The sequence below is a fragment of the Papaver somniferum genome, chromosome 2, assembly GCF_003573695.1.
Source record: "Papaver somniferum cultivar HN1 chromosome 2, ASM357369v1, whole genome shotgun sequence".
NCBI lineage: Eukaryota > Viridiplantae > Streptophyta > Magnoliopsida > Ranunculales > Papaveraceae > Papaver > Papaver somniferum.
The window spans coordinates 80969503-80989199 of NC_039359.1; the positions used below are offsets into that span (position 1 = coordinate 80969503).

The following is a 19697-nucleotide window of genomic DNA, read 5'->3' on the forward strand; positions in this document are numbered from 1 at the left end:
CTGTTATGTTAATTTTGGATCCTATTTTCCTTTGTGTAGCTTCCAATTTTTATTTGGAACATGTTAAAAGTTTTCTGTTCGGTAGGTGATCAATATATATATTCCTGTTTGTGGGGTGAAATTGTGGCAGATGTGAATATTTACCAGGTGCAGAGCAGTAGGTGACAACAAATAAGCTTGTAAGGGAGATGAAGTTGGGAGAGATTTCAACTCGACTCGATATGAAACAGTCAAGGATATTTCAGACCTCTCGTAGCCTAGTCAACTCAGCTCAGCTAGACCGATTTGAATACAGCTGGCTATATAACGGCAGTTAACCGTTTTATTGAAAAAACGGGATGGAAAACAAAAAGTGGGTGTATTTTAGCAAGTTTGAAAAAAAACGGGTGTACTTTAGGAAATACTAATCCCATAGGGTGTACTTTATCAAATATATACATAAATTTGGTCTACAAGAAAACTCAAACATCTATAAAACCAGCACATAAATCTATTTCTCAAAAACTCTTTCCTTCTTCCCAAATCATGGCTCCCTCTACACCTCAAATTTCTGAAGCTGATATTCTGGATCCTACCCAATACTATGAAAATAGGAATACATGGCTTGCGTTGCAGAAGGCGTCAGGGATAGAGACATACCCTCACAAGTTCCTTGTTTCAATGACTCTTGCTGAATACATCAAAACGTATGAAACACTGGGTAATGGTGAACAACTTGAAAAGGTTGTTTCATTGGGTGGTAGGATTATGCAAAAGAGAACTTCATCTTCCAAGTTGTTGTTTTATGATTTGCATGATGAGGGTTTGAAGGTGCAACTCATTGTTGATGCACAGAATTCTGGCATGGATGAAGCTGCATTCACACGCTTCCATTCTGGTGTCAAACGTGATGACATTGTTGGTGTTACTGGATTTCCAGGAAAGAGCAAAAGAGGAGAATTAAGTGTTTTCCCCAAATCTTTCATTGTTTTATCTCCTTGTCTCTGTATGATGCCAAGAAATAAAGCAGGTACTGGCGGTGATAATTCAAATATTTCCAAGAAAACTGATCCATGGGTACCTGGAAGTGCTAGGAATCCAGAGTCATATACTTTGAAGGATCAAGAAACAAGATATCGCCAGCGTTACTTGGACTTGATGTTGAATCCGGAGGTAAGACAAATATTCAGAACTCGAGGTAAGGTTGTTAAGTACATTAGGAAATTCCTCGACGATTTTGATTTCGAGGAGGTAGAAACCCCCATGATGAGCATGATTGCTGGTGGAGCAGCAGCCAGGCCATTTGTTACTCATCATAATGAACACAACAAGAATCTATTCATGCGTGTTGCACCTGATCTGCATCTCAAGAAGCTGGTTGTTGTGGATTCAACCGTGTGTACGAGATAGGAAAACAATTCAGAAACGAAGGAAGGAATTGATCTGACACATAATCCGGAGTTCACTACGTGTGAGTTTTATATGGCTTATGCGGATTACGATGACTTGATGAAAATCACGGAGAAGATGTTGAGTGGCATGGTAAAGGAACTAACTGGTGGCTATAAAATCAAGTACCACGCAAATGGGTTCGACAAGGATCCAGTAGAGATCGACTTCACTCCTCCTTTCAGAAAGATTGAGATGATAGGAGAGTTGGAGAAGATGGCTGGCATTGAGATACCCAAGGATCTGTCAAGCGACACAACCAACAAGTATCTGCTGGATGCCTGCATCAAGTTTAATGTTAAGTGCCCGCGTCCTCAAACGACAGGTTGTTGGATAAGCTTGTGGGACATTTCTTGGAGGAGACGTGCGTGAATCCAACCTTTATCACTGATCATCCTGCGATTATGAGCCCCCTGGCAAAGTCGCATAGATCGAAGCAAGGCTTGACTGAACGTTTTGATCTGTTCATCAACAAGCACGAACTTTGCAATGCATATACGGAGTTGAATGATCCTGTGGTACAACGTGAGCGATTCCCTGTGCAACTAAAGGACCGGCAATCTGGTGATGATGAGGCAATGGCATTCGATGAAGATTTTTGCAAGGCTTTGGATTATGGATTGCCACCCACTGCTGGTTGGGGTTTGGGGATTGACCGGCTCACTATGCTGCTTACTGATTCACAAAATATAAAGGAGGTCATATTCTTTCCTGCTATGAAGCCTCAAGACGAACCTGCCAACAAAGTTACTTAGTTAGGTTCTATGTTAAATTTGCGTAGGAGTTCTGACAGAGAATTCATCAAGAGTTTGAAGAGTTTCTAGCATCAACTTTGGCTCATAGTTTGCTTGTTGCTCATACACGAGATGTGTGCACTCCATTTGTGAATGAATTTTAATTTCAGCTTGTAACTTTTAATTTTTTATGTGAACCAAAGACTTGGCAATCTCCATGTAGCTACTTGTTTCTGTTTTCATTCCTACTCTGGTATCGAAAAATCCACCTAAGTAGTTTCTCAAGCCTCCATAAACTAAGCTGCCAAATCGAAGCTCTTGATCTTCTTTGATACCACTAGAATATATGTGTACTTCCATTCCCTTCAATTCATTATTGTCATAACCAGTTCTGAATTATGTACGACCCTGCAATTCTTTTCTGTCAGCCTTCCACTTCCACGTTTGCTACCAAAGATTTAATCACTTATTAGTTGCCAGCTTCAGGAGTCATGGGCAGGACACACCAACAACACCTTGTCGCGAATCGTCCTCAACTTGAGTACCCAACTCCCAGCATATAAAGGATTGCTGATTATTATATCTAGAATTAAGAAAGTCAATGATGTGCTGTCTACAACGATACAAGAATCAATTAATAAATGATGCATGTTATTAATTGTTGCTATTTTCGAGTATAAAAGCAGGTCAAATTTAGTGCAGCAACAATAAGCCACGATTGAAGCTTCACTCTTCAAAGATATGTAGAAGCCCCTGCCAGAGCTTGCAAAATCAAATAAGTCAATAGGCTTCCAGGTAGAAGGCTTCAACGAGATGGCAGAAAGGGAGGAACATATCAATCCAAGTCAGTTCTCTGAACAAGAGGCTAGAATCAAGAAAGTTAATAGGCATCCCGTTACGTTAAAGGTAATTTAATTTGAAAACCATATTTATGTTTCGTAATTTACAACATCATTAATATAATCCGTCGAGCCTTTAATTTACATATTGCAGTTTGATAACCTGACTTACAAGATCAATACCAAGAAAACTGGATTTCGGATTGGAGAAATAGCTTACTCAAAATAAAAACTTGATGATGATAGTAATGAGAAAGTTATATTGAAAGGAATCACTGGTATGGTACATCCTGGTGAGATGGTAGCCATATTAGGACCCTCAGGTTGTGGCAAAACTTCTCTTTTAACTGCTTTGGGTGGTCGACTAGTTGGCGAACAATTTTGTGGAACCATTACATACAATGGGAAACCTTACTTATCGACTGCTATGAAACGTAATATGGGTTATGTTACCCAGGATGATAAGTTCTTTGCTCACTTGACGGTAACAGAAACACTGGTATTCACTGCTTTTTTACGGTTACCCAATTTCCAAGGAAGAAAAGATTATCCGAAAACAAGAAGTGATTGCTCAATTAGGACTAATAGGATGCAAGAACAGAATAATGGGAGGGCCTTTTCTTCGAGGTGTTTCAGGTGGAGAACGAAAGAGGGTTAGCATTGGTCAGGAAATCCTGACAAATCCAAGTTTATTGTTGCTCGACGAACCCACGTCTGGCCTTGATTCGACATCAGCTCAGCAAGTTGTATCTATGTTAGGGGCGTTAGCAAGTGAAGGTCATCGGACAGTGTTATTGTCAATTCATCAACCTTCTAGCAAACTGTTTTACATGTTCCATAAGATTTTGTTGTTGTCAGATGGCAATCCTTTATACTTCGGCAAGGGAAATGAAACCATGGAGTATTTCTCTAGTATCGGCTACTCTTCACCTGTTGCCATGAATCGTTGTGATTTCCTTGTAGATCTAGCCAACGGTAAGTTATTACATACTTTCCGTGTTTATTAATGGCAACTGCAAGATGAAACTTAGCTTATATAAAGACAACTCTCTTTATTAATGTTTAGAAAATCTCTCAAAACTAAACACAAGCTCTAATCTTGCTCATATGATCAACCAAAACTTTGGTGATCATATATATATAGAACTATGAATTCCTTTTCCTAGTCCTATTACCTTATTACATGTCTTTCCTTTTCTTAGAACTAGATGACTTCTAATTCCCTTAGGATTACATCAATTGACTTTTCTTATCCTAACCAACTTGTTAGAGATTATCTTAGGCTTAATGTTGAAGTTTATCCAACATTCTCCCCCTTAAGCTTCAACTGTGCTTGAGAAAAATCTTGTACTCCTATTAATTTCCTCATCTCTTCAAACTTGATCCGAGCCAATGCCTTTGTTAATATATCTGCCTTCTGCTCAGTTCCAGGTATGTGTTCTACGTTAATGACCTCCTTCTCGATGCATTCTCGTATGAAATGATACCTTTTGTGAATGTGTTTCTTCTTCCCATGAAACACTGGATTTTTAGTGAGTGCAATTGCAGACTTATTATCAATCTTGATGAGAACTTTTTCAGGTTCCCTTCCTTTGATTTCACCCAACAGTTCTTGAAGCCATATTGATTGTTTAGATGCTTCTGTTGAGCCAAAAACTCAGCTTCACAAGATGAGAGGGCTACAGTGTCTTGCTTCTGTGAACACCATGTAATAGGTGCTTCACCTAGATAAAATATATGACCAGTTGTACATTTTCCATCATATTGGTCAATATTATGACTGTTGTCACTATACCCAACAATTCCTTTTGATCCTCCTCGACCATACTTCAATCCACAACTGATTGTTCCTCTTAGATATCTCAATATCTGCTTTATTACATCACCATGAGACTTGCGTGGACTCTGCATATAACGGCTTGCTACTCCCACATAGAAAGCCAAATCTGGTCTTGTGTGTAATAAGTATCTTAGGCATCCAACATTTCTTCTATAACTCGTTGAATCAATCTCTGCTTCTTCTTGTGCCTTTGAAACTTTAAGTCCAAACTCCATTGGTATCTTAGTTGGATTACAAGTTTCAAGTCCTGCTTCTTTCATAATTCTCCTTGCATAAGCTTCTTGTTTAATCTGAATCCCATCTACTCCTTGATGGACTTCTATGCCAAGGTAATAAGTGAGTTTTCCGAGGTCTGACATCTCAAACTTTGATGACATTTCTCTCTTGAACTCATTGATCACTTTAAGGGAGTTTCCAGTCAAAAATAGATCATCTACATAGACTGCAATCACAAGAAGCGTTCCCTTTTCTTCGCTTCTGTATACTGATGTTTCTTTAGAGCACTTAACAAATCTGATTTCTCTTAAGATTTGATCTAACTTTGTATTCCAGGCTCGAGGAGCTTGTCTTAGACCATATAGAGATTTTGATAACTTATAAACCTTATGCTCTTGTCCTTTTACTTCAAAACCTTCTGGTTGTTCAACATACACATCTTCTCGCAATTCACCATGTAAGAATGCTGTCTTAACGTCTAAGTGGTGAATTTCCCATGAGTTTGATGCTGCCTCTGGCTTATCAACTAGAAACCAAGTCTTTTTTTTGTTGATTGAAATAATTTCTTCTCTACATGCTTGTGTCCATTTAGTAGAGACCTTTGCTTCCTGAAAATTCCTTGGTTCATCATTGACAGAAAGTAGCATAATTTCACATTCTTCTGCAGCTTGAAGAACATAATCCTCCAGATACTGTGGATTTTGTATCTGTCTTGTTGATTTTCGCAGTGGAATGGGTTGAGTTATTTCATCGATCTCTTCTTCTTCTTATTATTATTATTATTATTCTTCTTCTTCTTCTTCTTCTTCTTCTTCTTCTACTTCTTCGTTATTCTCAGTGGTTTCATTATTCTCTTCTTCTTCTTGATTAACATCATTGTTTCCATTGGTATTGATGATTATGGGTCCTTAGCCTTCATCAATTACTTGACCCCATCTCATGTGAAACATTCCTGGATCCCTACTTGGTCCATCATTAGTTTCTTTCCAGTTCCAGTTTGCTTTTTCATCGAATACCACATCTCGACTCACTATCACTCTTTTCGTTGTTGGATTGAATAATCTGTAAGCTTTGAATCTGTCAAATGCTTCACTCTTTTCTTTCATAAGAATAGACCACATATATATTGAGGAGTCATCTATAATAACAAATATGTATTTGTTATTTGCAAGGGTTTGTGGTGTAATAGGACCACATAAATCAGCGTGAAGAAGCTCTAATGGCTTTGAGGCTCTGAATATTGTTGCTTTTGGGAAACCTTGACGAGTTTGTTTCCCAACTAAACATGATTCACAAATTTTTGCTTCATCATTTATCTGTGGTAGTCCTCGAACCATCTTGTTCTGAGACATTGCCTTTAAGGTTATGAAACTTATGTGTCCTAACCTTGCGTGCCACTTCCATGTCTGATCTTCCAGTCTCATATTCAGACACAATGACCTTCCAATCATGAGACTTATCTTGTAGAGTCTATTCTGTGAGCGTGAGACTCTAACTAAAAGTCTTCCACTTGGGTCACGAACTGTTAGATAATCTTGTCGCATTCTAACATCACATACAACTTCTGTAGCTTGTCCTAAACTTAGAAGGTTGCTTTGTAAGTTTGGGATGAAGTAGATGTTTGTGACAAGATTCTGTTCTCCGGTCTTTCTCTGAAATAGAATTGATCATTTCCCTTCAATTTCTACAGAAGATCCATCCCCAAACTTCACTTGTCCTTTGATTTTCTCATTGAGTTCAGAAAAGTAGTGTCTCTTACCAGTCATGTGATTGCTGGCTCCATTATCTAAATACCAGATTCCTTCTTCTCCATCCTTTGATTCGTAGTTCTTTGGTATTAGTTTCCCTTCGTTTAAGAATACAACTTCGTGCATGAAAATAGATGTATCTACTTCCCTTGTTTCATTCTTGTTTGCTTCTTCCATGTTTTGTATTCTTTCAGGGCATACAGAGGAGAAGTGTCCTGGTTTATCACATCTGTAACAAATAATGTTTGATCTATCCTTATTTTCTTTCCCTTGGTTTTGATCATTCTGACTTGTTGTTCTATCTTGTGAGTTAAACCTTCCTCCCCTTCCTCGGCCTCTGTTTCCTCTACCACCTCTTCCACGACCTCTTCCTCTTGTCGCAGAGTTTTGTTGGTAAGAGTTTGTGTACAAGAGTTTTCCTTGAGTTTCTCCATTGTTTTCTTCATCAAGGATTATTTCTTCATATGCTTTCAATCTTCCAATTATATCTTCATAGCTAGTTTTTTTTAAATCTAAGACTTGTTCGAGAGAAGCTATGATATGAATATACTTGGATCTTGGTAAACTATTGAGAAACTTCTTTACCAGTTTTTCTTCATCAATGGATTGTCCAAGTGACTCAGATTTTGAGGCTATCTCTGATAGCTTTCCTGCAAAGCTATCAATAGTATCAGTGTCTTTCATCTTCACTCTTTCAAATTCAGACATTAAGGTTTGCAGACGGGTTTCTTTTACTCGATCAGCTCCGAGATTTCGTGCCTTTATTGCATCCCAAATTTTCTTTGAAGTTTCCTGTTCACCAACTTGTAGAACAAGACATTCTGGTATTGCTTGAAAGAGTAATCCAATGGCAACATTGTTTTTGTCTGGGTCCAATGTACCAGGATCAATTGTTTCCCAAACTTTGTAGATTTTCATCAGTACCTTCATTCTCATAGCCCATACTGTGTAGTTTGTGGCATTGAGGATTGGAACTTGTATTGATGGTGGCGTGAACTGTTTTGCACCCACAATGGTGGTTTCGTTTTCCATGGCTCAGAAACACGCTCTGATACCAATTAATGGCAACTGCAAGATGAAACTTAGCTTATATAAAGACAACTCTCTTTATTAATGTTTAGAAAATCTCTCAAAACTAAACACAAGCTCTCATCTTGCTCATATGATCAACCAAAACTTTGTTGATCATATATATATAGAACTATGAATTCCTTTTCCTAGTCCTATTACCTTATTACATGTGTTTCCTTTTCTTAGAATTAGATGACTTCTAATTCCCTTAGGATTACATCAATTGTCTTTTCTTATCCTAACCAACTTGTTAGAGATTATCTTAGGCTTAATGTTGAAGTTTATCCAACATTTATTAGTTGGCATCTAATTTAACTTAACATGATACAGCCTGATTCGTAGGTGTTCATTTGGGTTATCTAGATGAGGAAAGAAGAAAGGATATTACACAAAGTCTTGTTTTGGCTTACAAGAACATTCATCTTAACAGACTGAGGGAAGAAGAGAAACTAGAAGTTGACCATAATAATGGTTCAAGTCATGGAATGGATAAAGATTTTGGCAAGTGGCCTACAACTTGGGGTCAGGAATTTTCAGTGTTGCTTAGAAGAAATCTTTTAGAAAGAAAACATGAATCATTTTCTGTCATAGAAGTTGGTCAGTTGTTGATATTTTCGTTCCTTTGTGGGATCCTATGGTGGAAATCAAGTATCAGTCGCATAGATGATCAGGTATTTGTTGCTATCATTTACGGTCTTGCAAATGATTTATCTAGTATCTCAAAATTATTCATGTTATGCAGATTGGGTTTATGTTCTACTCCAACGTTTACTGGAGTCTTACTCCAATGTTTACTGCAGTCTTGACTTTCCCTTAATTGCGAGTGATTTTAATCAAGGAGCAGTCATCAAGAATGTACAGGCTCTCATCTTATTTCATCGCAAGAAATGTTGCAGACCTTCCCATGGAGCTTGCACTACCAAGCATATTTGTCGCAATAACTTATTGGATGGCAGGATTTAAACAAACAGTAGGAAGCTTTTTAATAACCCTCTTTGTTACACTATACAATGTGTTAGTTTCTCAAGGTCTTGGCCTTGCGATTGGTTCTATGATTATGAATCCTAGAACTGCAATGGTTTTTTGTGGTACAACAAGTTCAACATTCTTGTTAACAAGTGGATTTTACATCAGAAATATACCAAGTTTTATTGCCTGGATCAAGTATCTCTCTCACAATTATTACATTTACAAACTTTTGTTAGGTTCCCGGTATAAGAAGGATGATTTATATCCTTGTGGACCAAATGTTAGTTGTAGAGTTGGAAGTAATCCTACAATTAAAATAGTTGGACTAGGAAATGAAGTTACCTCAGTTGTTGCCTTGGGTTTATTGCTTGTAGGTTATGGAGTTATCGCCTATAGTGGCCTAAAGAGACTCAGAGAAACCAAGTAAATCACTGAATTGTGGGACAGTGATAATGTCAGTTGATGTATTTATTTAAGAAATGAAGACGAATGTTCTTTTTAATACAACCATTTGTTTTATAGTTTCAAGAGTACCATACGCGTAATATATACACTGCATCAAATATTTATGTTTGATGATTTTGGAAATGTAACCACGAACACCGTGTTCAACATATTATGCAAATCATGCCAAAGTTACTATTTCTTAAAATCTGATCATTTCTCAATGGATATATAACTTGCTTGTAACCTTGTCAACACTAGTTCAATTCTCGCCAACCTTATTTTTTTATTATATTATTACTGACTTAGCTATTCTCATACAGGCCATATTACTGACTTAGCTACTCATACAGGCCTAACAGGCTAAAAGGCATAAAAACTCCAGCCTAGTATGGGCCTGGCCAAGGAATGCTTTGATATGGGCCAGGCGAGGCTTTGGCTTCCTTATACAGGCCAGGCCGGATCAGTCCCAGGATGGGCTCGCCTCTTTGACACCTTTACTACAATGAGATAACTACACATTGAAAGTCAAAACAACAGCGAATAAGATCAACAAAAAGTAACATCGTCACGGCGCTGTTAGCGAGGTCATCATGAAATACTGTCATGCGGATGACATCAGTCTCGACATCAACAGCGTAATGCAAGCATGACATCACATTCGTCCGTCTTCTCCCGCGTCGACCGTCTTTTCCATCAATGGTTTGCACATCCAGACAGCTAGACCCTGCAGTCTTTCCGGCTTCTCATTCCGGAGGCCTCTCCTAGCCGCCCAGTTTGGTGAGTGTACCATATTCCGTCCGGCCATAGTGGCAAAGTCCTTATGCTTCACGGCTTAAACAACATCTGTAGCCCTCGATTATTTCTGCCCAGACATTTTGTATTGAAGGATGTTTACTACCTACCTAGCCTAGCCAAGTTGGCTCAGTCAAACGAGTTTCCAGCCGAGCCAAGCCAATGACTCGCTAGATCTTTCCGCCCCATGCAGTTGGCCTTGCGGGTTTATGTGCCCTACTGTGGGCTTGAGCATACTATTCTTCCTGGTCTTGGCGTTTTGCACCCATTTGCTTGGGCTAACCCTTTGCACCACTTTGCTTGGTAAATTCCATAACCATAGAGGAATGTTCCGAAAATGTTTGGAATACTTGATGGCAAAGACACACGGGAGATGTTCTGGAAAATTACAGGGGACTTGCAGAGCAAGTTAAGTTAATGCATGTTTATCTCTAAATTAGGGTTAAACCCTAATCTGAAATATATAAATACATGGGTTCACAACCCTAAAAGATACGCAATCTTCTCTATACAATCTCTGTAAAAAAGTCTAGCTAACTTAAGCATCAGAGGTTCTTTAGTAGGTACTCCCCTCTCATCTCAGTTCGTGTGGAGACGAAGGTTGCAGTTCGATCAATTACATTCTTTTACAGATCAAACATTAGCGTCGACTAAGGGGATTCGAGACAAGAGATTGTGTTTTTACGAATCGAGTTATGACAAAAATTAAACAAACTGCACGAAGGATCGTTTCTGTCAGCAATCCTCGATATCACAGGAGACATGAAGTTGAAAGGCACGAGAATCAGTCAATGATTAAACAAGATGAGGTTTAGTCAGCACCTGCAGTACCTATTGGAAACAGACGAGGTCGAGATTTTGTTTGTGATAGAACCCCAGATTCAGATAATCGGAGAAGCGGAAAACTACCGATAATCGAGAATGAAGAAATGGTCGTTGATTCCATATCCGATGGAGGAAACCTGCCAGTTCGAGTAAATGGAGAGCTTGCATTCGCCATGCCCCCAATAAGGAATGATGATCGACATGATCTGCGTGATGAGCGAACCGCATTCCCTAGTACGGAGGTAGATCTATTGCGCCATCAGCTGGACGAGGTGGAGAAAGACAATGCTCTCCTGAGATTATAACGTGAGAACCAGTCTCAATCAAGGACTATTAATTTGAACAGTCAAGGTCAATTGACGAATTTTGATCGAAACCGGAAGGGTCGGTCAGTGTGGGAATGCTTTGGAATTCGGATTAACCCGCAAGCTACCAACTGATCCATATAAGTGATCGATTTGGAGGATCAGAGAAAACTCCGCCAGGAAAGGACAGGGTGGTCACTGGAGATTTACCTAGACGAAGACATGATCATACACGGCGAGCGGGCACCAGGGACCGGCGAGCAGGCGTCCGGGCACGACTAGCTGCAACTCAACAGAGTGCGGCCAGAACCATCGCCAGATCAAAACGCCCCAATAATGACGAAGATGTGTTTCGAGATCAGTACGATAAGAGAGAATTTGTGCATGATTACTACGCTCGTTAGGAGTGAAGCAGAATCGGAAGCGAATTTAAAAATCATCAAATAAGACGAATAAGATCAAAAGTTGGTATACCTGAAGATTGGGAGTATAAGAAGGAAGAAAGTTCCCCTGATGGCGACGTTAAGGCGATAACTGACGCTCGTCTTCACAAGATGATAGAGAAAGTAATATCAAATAAGCACTCAATAGGGGACAAGTTAGACAGGTTGTATCGAGCCTCCAGAGCTCCCTTTAAAGAGAATATCTGAAAGTTCCGTCCACCGGTAAATTTTCAGGTCCCCAAGCTGCCGGAATTCGATGAGAAGACAGATGATTCATATCAACACGTTTTACGTTATGAAACTGCCATGATCCTATGGAAGTACAATGAGGAATTTATGTGCAAGATGTTTCCGCGGTCACTGACTGGCGGAGTAATTACTTGGTTCAATCAGCTCCGGGCATAGTCTATCCGGACTTACCACAAGCTGGTTGACAAATTCTGCTCTCACTATAAATACAACAGAGGTAATCGGAAGGGATTCCACTTATTGTTCTTCCCTAGTATTCAGAAAGAGGAAAGCATCAGGCAGCTTAATCGACGCTTCAAGATTGGTTTCACCTCATCTGTATATAGCTTGAGATGGGGCAAGTAACAAGAATTGGCTTCACCTCATCTGTATATAGCTTGAGATGAGGTGAAGCCAATTCTTGTTACCAAGAGGCTAGATGGACAAAAGACTGCTCACGGACCATCCCAGGTTGATATTTTTGTTTTGTACCAGAGGTATAATCATATATAGAATGATACACATGGTTCATTAAACATTTTTATTTCTCATTCTTACGATTAAGGGATGTAATTTTCTGATATTTGGAACTCGTAACAAACTCAACAGAAATCTTTTTACATATTTTACATGAGCTGTTAACATGACCAGAGTGTACATCATGAATACTTGACTTCACGAATCCCAAATGAAGTCTTCATTTCATTAACCTAATAATGGTTTTGGAAAACCCTAGGTTAATGGAGAATCGATTCTAGTTTGTAACTAGGACACACAGAAATGTCGAATGCTAGAATTCTCCCTTATATAGTCTTTCAAATTAGGGTTGTTTAAAATCAAAGCTAAGATAGCTTAGTAACAAAGAAATTGATATTCACCATTAGATGAACTCCTGATTTAAGATTCAAGCAAAGTCTGCTTAGAAAATAAGCAATCAATCTCCACTGTTGGATGGTATTAGCTTGATACACACGCATGAGATATACCTATATTTAGATATGGATGAACTCTACCCAAACATGTATAACCGGTTGTCTCAATAACAGTTAACCGAACTTAGCCATATGAACACTTATAGTTTATCCATCTTCATCTAACACTTCTAGATCAGATATGATGATCAATATATCATGATAGATCATCAAATGAATCTAAATGTATTTCAAAAGAGTTGTTCAAATATTCATCATCTTATAGAAATATATATGAACCATTTGAAACAAAATCGGTTTGGCTTGTAATTGTACAAAGTACTTATACAAGAACCAATTCAGGAACATAATGCCATGGTTTGCAAAACTAGTTCGCATACCTTATTTCATTAAAGTTCCAGGGACTTTAGTTTGCAAAATGAGTTTGCAAACGAACCTGAGTTCATGAGTATGAAAGGCACACTTACCGATTATAGAACCTAACCACTGTGTTCGCAAACAGAATACGCGAACCACGGTTCCGAACTTTGACCTTGTCAAGCCGTTTGCAAATAGAGTATGTGAACAACAGTTCCGGACCCATCCTTATCTAGCCGATCGCAAACAAAGTACGCGAACAACATCTCCGGACCTTTCACGAGTAAACCAATTCGCAAACAATAGTTCCGAACCTGAACTAGAGCTACATAGTTCGAATACAAAGTATATAACCTGTGTTATATCCAGACATTGGAAGTCATTCTAAAACTCTCATTTAATCATTGAGACATTCTTAGAAGACAACAATAGTAATATTACACGTACCACTAGCTTCAAGTAATTTTGAAGTGATTAATTGATCAATACGAAACTTCTCAAGTTAACATCAAATGATTGTCTCACACAAATCATGTAAGATGTTCAAGGTAATTTTCACATGATCATCTTGACTTAATATTTAGTTTCCAAAAATTAAATTTTCTAAAACTAAACTCGTCAAGTAGATTATGAAGTTTAAGCTAAACCTAAAAGCTTTCAACACATATTTCGAGAAATATATATACGAGATAAACTCAGCTCGAAATATCAAATGTGTATTATGTAAAAGTCTTTATAGTTGTACGATGTAGTCATTTTTAGAAGATATAATAGAATAGACTTATGAGTGATAGATCATAGATAAGTTTTAGTCTCCATATATCTTTTGTTGATGAAGTTCCTCCAATCTCTTCAGTAGATCTTCTTTTTCAATTGGTGAATGCCGTGACGTCTAAAGCTCAATTACACACTTATATCCTAATCCGAGACATAACTAAAGTAGACTAGAAATCAAGTATATAGTTTTGATCAATTAAAGTTGACAAACAAGCTTGAGATAGTAACTCTTGCGAGTTCGATCGAGTAATGATCTAACATCTGGGATCTATTGTAGTCCTCGAATCCATCCAAAACATATTTCAGCTAGCAGCTCATATTTCAGCCATCTCGCCGGATTTCCCTATGTGCAATTATCAAGCCCAAGAGACTGAACAACATAAACAAAGATTATTCAGGTTTTTTACTTTTTCTAGAGCCATTTTCTTTGGTTTTTCTTTGCAATCAATTAATTCCAATTGATCCAATAATTACATGGGTAAGAAGCTAGATCACTGACTCTGATTACTCGCAATTTTAGGAAAAAATTGTCACCATTCTCTGGTTCATTTGGAAAATAAATGCTTAGTAGTTTTTTAAAAATCCAGTCCAGATCCGACAAAACTGATAGACCATATTAAGAAATATTTATAGTTTACTCCTTCTAAAGATATCCCTATAGGATGGAATAAACTTAGCATACCTAAAGCTCTAGGTGGTCTAGGTTTTAGAAATATTGAAAATTTTAATATAGCTTTGCTAGCTAAACAAGCCTGGAAAGCTTGTAGTGATGAAGATTCTCTTTGTGTTCAAATCCTTAGAGCTAAGTATGCAAAAAATGGTAGTTTTCTGCATATTAATAAGCTTAAAGATGACTGCTTTTGGCTGTGGAGAAGTTTCTATACTGGTCAGGAAGTGATTCAAAAATACTCAATTTCGGCTGTTAGAAGTGGCACAAAAATTAACATATGGCTAGATTGTTGGGTTATTGGTTTAGATAACCCACATGTTCCAGTTATTGGAGCATCTAGTTATGAGAATTATAATCTTTTATGTGACTTATTCTTACCTAGAACTAGGGTTTGGAATGCTGATGTTATCAACATTCTTTTCAACCAGGACTGTGCTACTATGATTCTTAACATGAGTATACCATTTGATGGAGATGATTGTCTCATTTGGAAACCCGACAGGAAAGGGAAATTTATTGTGAAGAATTCTTATAATACAATATGTAGTAGTTATGTCAATGGAAAGGTTGCCAGTGATCATATTCCTACAGATATCTGGAAGCATTTATGGAAAATTAGGGTTCCACATAAAGTTCAATTATTTATATGGAAGTGCATTAAAAACATTATTCATGTTAGACATTTTCTTTCTAGGTACAATCCTGATATAGATGCTAAGTGTGCTTTCTGTAATAATAATGTTGAAACTCTTAATCACCTTTTCTTTGAATGCAGCTACACTAGATCTATTTGGTTGGGTATGAATGTTAACACTACAGGAAAAATATACATCTACAACTGGAGTTATACAACTCTTTTCTAAAATTCGTAGAACATCCCATGTTCTACGACTATTTTCAAAGAAAGAGTCGTAGAATGGCATCAATACTAACCCCCAAGACCAAAAGGGTTGCGACAAAAAAACAAACAACAACCCTTTAAGCAAAACAGTTGTGATGACATTTTTCTTTAACAACCGTTTTCCAGATATGTAGTTCATAATTCTATCACAACCAGCCGCAAGAGTCGTTGAAGGAAAAAAAAATGAAAGAAAAAAAATAGTGTTGAGGGGATTCGAACATGAACCTATTGTGCGTTATTTTAACCCATCAACCATCTTACACTTCATAAGTTCTGGTTTTTGTGCTTTTTTTAATTAAAATATATAACAAGCTTTATAAGTGTTGTGGAAGTAAAAAATATAGGAAAATAAAATATGAAAAAAAAGAATAGTGTTGAGGGGATTCGAACATGAACCTACTGTGTGTTAGTTTAACCCATCAACCATCCTTACAGTTCACAAGTTCTAGTTTTTTGTGTTTATTTTTATCAAAATGTATAACAACCTTTATAAGTGTTGTTGAAGTAAAAATATAGGATGTTGGTTAAAGAGTTTGCGTGGATTTGATCCTGAGCCTCCTACGTGCAAGTCCACACCATCAACCATGCTTACACTATCACAACACTATCAGGTTTGTAGTTTGTTTATACTTACTCAGGACAATCTTTGACAACCTTTATAAGAGTTGCAAAAACAAAATACGATGTTTACAAATAAGGCTCATTCACCTGAGCCGAAATAGCGAAAAGCCTTCCCTGTAAACAATCACATACATTCTACAATCATAATGCATCTTACTTCATAGCTATTAGTTCCCTGGAACTTCATTTCACAGTTCAAGAACCCAATTTCTTCCAATCCACCAAAAAACATAAAAAGAAGGGATTTTTTTTTTAGAAACAATGGCATCACATAGCACCAAATGGTAACTAAACACAAAAAATAAGATAATTACTGTGCATATCCAGTTCTCTGAATGTAAGCGACTGTACTATCACAAATTCCCTTCTTCTCTCCTCCTTTTTCCGGGCTTGAGACCGGAAATAAATGATAAATCATTTTCAGTGGTGGAGTTAAAAAAGGGTGTTCACTTGGAACTAAGATCAAGCATCACAATCACAGTAATTAGACCAAACATCACAATCACAAGAACAGTACTAGTATTAGCAAAGGAAATGCACAAGAACTGTGACAACAAGATCCACAATGACAGCAACAATGACGACGATGACAGTAAAAAAAGATTACAGAAAACACAATACATACACTACGTACTGACCTAACTTTTGAACTTTTTCTTCTTCCTCTTGTTCTTCTTCTTTGTCGGAACCACTACGATAGGTTCAGCATCTTCTCTTGCGTAACTCTCGCTCTCACCATCCATTTGTAAGGAAAGAGTTGAAGTATCCACTGGTTGGAAACCTATGTCATCCTTTTCATTGTACTCCTCTAATTCATGGAAACCCCTAGGTGGTGGTTTCAACATCACATACCAGTTAGATGTATCTGACTATCGAGAATAGAAAACTTGTCGCGCTTGTGATGCTAAAATGAATGGGTTGTTAGGAAATTGATTTTTATGCTGCTTTAAGTTGACTAATGTGAAGCCTTTATCTACCTTCACACGAAAATAGGTGTGAGCCCAGTCACATCTGAACATGGGAACTTGAAGAGTATGGTAGTCCAACACCAAAATTTCTTCTAAAACACTGTAGAAACCAGTGGTTTCTGATTGTCCTGAAACTAAAGTATTTAATTGAATAGAAACACCACTGTTTTTTGTGACTCTTCGAATATCCTTCATAATAAACCTAGACCCATTAATTAGCAAGCCTTTATATGACACACAGTTTTCTAAAGGTCCTTTTCCCAACCACTCTACCATGTTTGATAATGACATGCCTTGTTCAAGTTGCATATACACCTACAAATGCATACTCATAACATAAAAATATAACTAAAATGGTTATCTGAGCATGAGAAGACAATGTTTATAGCCATGATGTTCCTAACATGGATGGTTCTAAGTGACGAAATTAAACAAAATATATCTAGAACCCGTACATGAAAACAGAATCAAATAATCTACAACGCACATCCATGGACGATGGTTCTATCTGTGTTTTGTGAAGTCTCAAAAGCCACAAGTGATATGATTATTAACAATTTGTACTAAGCTGCGACAATCTCACTAAAACTGGAAAAAACGTACCTTTTGTTTAAACCAATCTCCGAATGTGTCTAATTGTATGGAAATGAGCTGGTCTTCATTGGTAATAGATCCCCCAAAGGAATATTTTAACTCATCCATATGCATTATAAGATAAAAGTAAAATTAAAATAGGACGTATTGATTGAAAAACCATTTCCAATTAACATTAATGTCATACTTAGGTTAGATATGGGTCAATTTATGGTATGTTAAAAAGCACATATCTGTGAGAAATATTTAGGTTTTCATTACCCATACGCACTTCGACACCTTTAGAAAGAGGACGTGCTGCCGATGTGGAAATATCTTGAATGTTATTAGTACGCCTTGGTTTTTCTCCTATTTCTTTTGCTTTATCCATGAGAATAGAAAACCTAACACACTCCATTCCAAGATAACACTCTGCTATACAAGCTTCAGGTAGTGCGTAATTTTTAACATATTCCTTGAATATCTTCATATACCTATACGAAAGTAGGATATGAAACAGTTACCAGTTAGAAGGGTGGAAACAAAGTCGGTACATAATACAAAACTTCAACACTTAAATATTAATAGCATAAAACAGAAAAAAAATTGAAACAAAAAAAATAAAAATATAGAAGTAACATTTATAAGATTTAGCATACCTTTCAAATGGATACATCCAATGATATTGTACAAGTCCACATAAACGCACTTCTCGAGCTAGGTGAATTGTCAAATGCACCATGACATCAAAAAATGATGGAGGGAAGTATCTCTCCAACATACACAAACTCTCAGCAACTTCTACTTCAAGTTCTACTAATCTTTCAAGATCAACTACCCTTTGGCATATTTCATGAAAATAAGAACACAACCTGAAAATCGACTTACTTGTCCCCTCAGGTAAAAGTCCCCTCAAAGCTACAGGTAATATTTGTTTCATAAGAACATGGTAATCATGATCCTTAAGGACACCTAAGAAACCATCTTTCTATAAATTCTTCCTAAGATCCGAACTATACCCATATGGAACTTTCAAATTTCTCATCCTATAATAAAATATAGCCTTATTTTTATTGCTTAAGCTGTATGGTGCTGTGGAAGGATTGTTTTGCCATTTTTCTCTGTAAGATGCAATTCTGGTCTTATTCCCATACTCATCAGATCTTTACGAGATTTTAAACCATCTTTTGTTTTGAACTTTATATTCAAAATAGTACTAATGACACTCTCACGGACATTTTTTTCCGTATGCATAACATCAACATTATGCCATAGTAACAAATCCTACGAATTCATGAAAAACCTAACATTAGTAAACTTGAAGTTCAGAGCTAATGGGTATTCAGGTTATAGTGAGTTCAAGCATAGATCATGTGCACGAAACTATTTAACAAGTAAATTTGAGATTGGAACTGACCTTCCAGTAAGGCAAGTCGAAGAATATCGGCCGTTTTTTAAACACCCGAAGCTTAGTTTCCTCGTCAGGTGCACCAGAACCAGCCGCATCAGATACAACATCTCTTTTCCGCTTCCCACGCTTAGAATTACCATCATTTGCACCTTTTTCCGCACTACTCTTCTTTTCCTTTACATCCTTCTTCTTCTTCTTCTTCATCTTCATTTCCTCTTTCTCTTTCCTTTTCTCCTCCTCGTTCTTATCCGCTTTTCCAAAATCATTCACAATACTGCTCTGACATTCAAAAACCGCAACCCCTGACATAACAGATGGTTTTTCCCTCCTCTCAATTTATTCATTAAACAAGTCTTTTTTCTGCCGAAGAGGATGATTATGACGAAGAAATCTCCTATGATTCATGTATACAGTTTTACGACTAAATGGCAACCAATTTCTAAGTGTATTATCACCACAAAGAGGACATGCTGCCTTCCCTTTATACGTACATCCAGATAGATTACCATATACAGGGAAATCATTAATTGTCCATATCAATAATGCCTTCAAGTTAAATTCTATTTTACTAAACGCATCATATACCTTCACGCCCTTTCTCC

At 37.3% G+C, this 19697-nt stretch overlaps 2 pseudogenes; both read left to right on the forward strand.

Moving 5' to 3' along the window:
- Positions 1 to 525: 525 nt before the first annotated feature.
- Positions 526 to 2183, forward strand: LOC113351482 (annotated as a pseudogene).
- A 792-nt stretch (positions 2184 to 2975) lies between these two features.
- On the forward strand, positions 2976 to 9272 carry LOC113351483 (annotated as a pseudogene).
- Positions 9273 to 19697: the final 10425 nt, after the last annotated feature.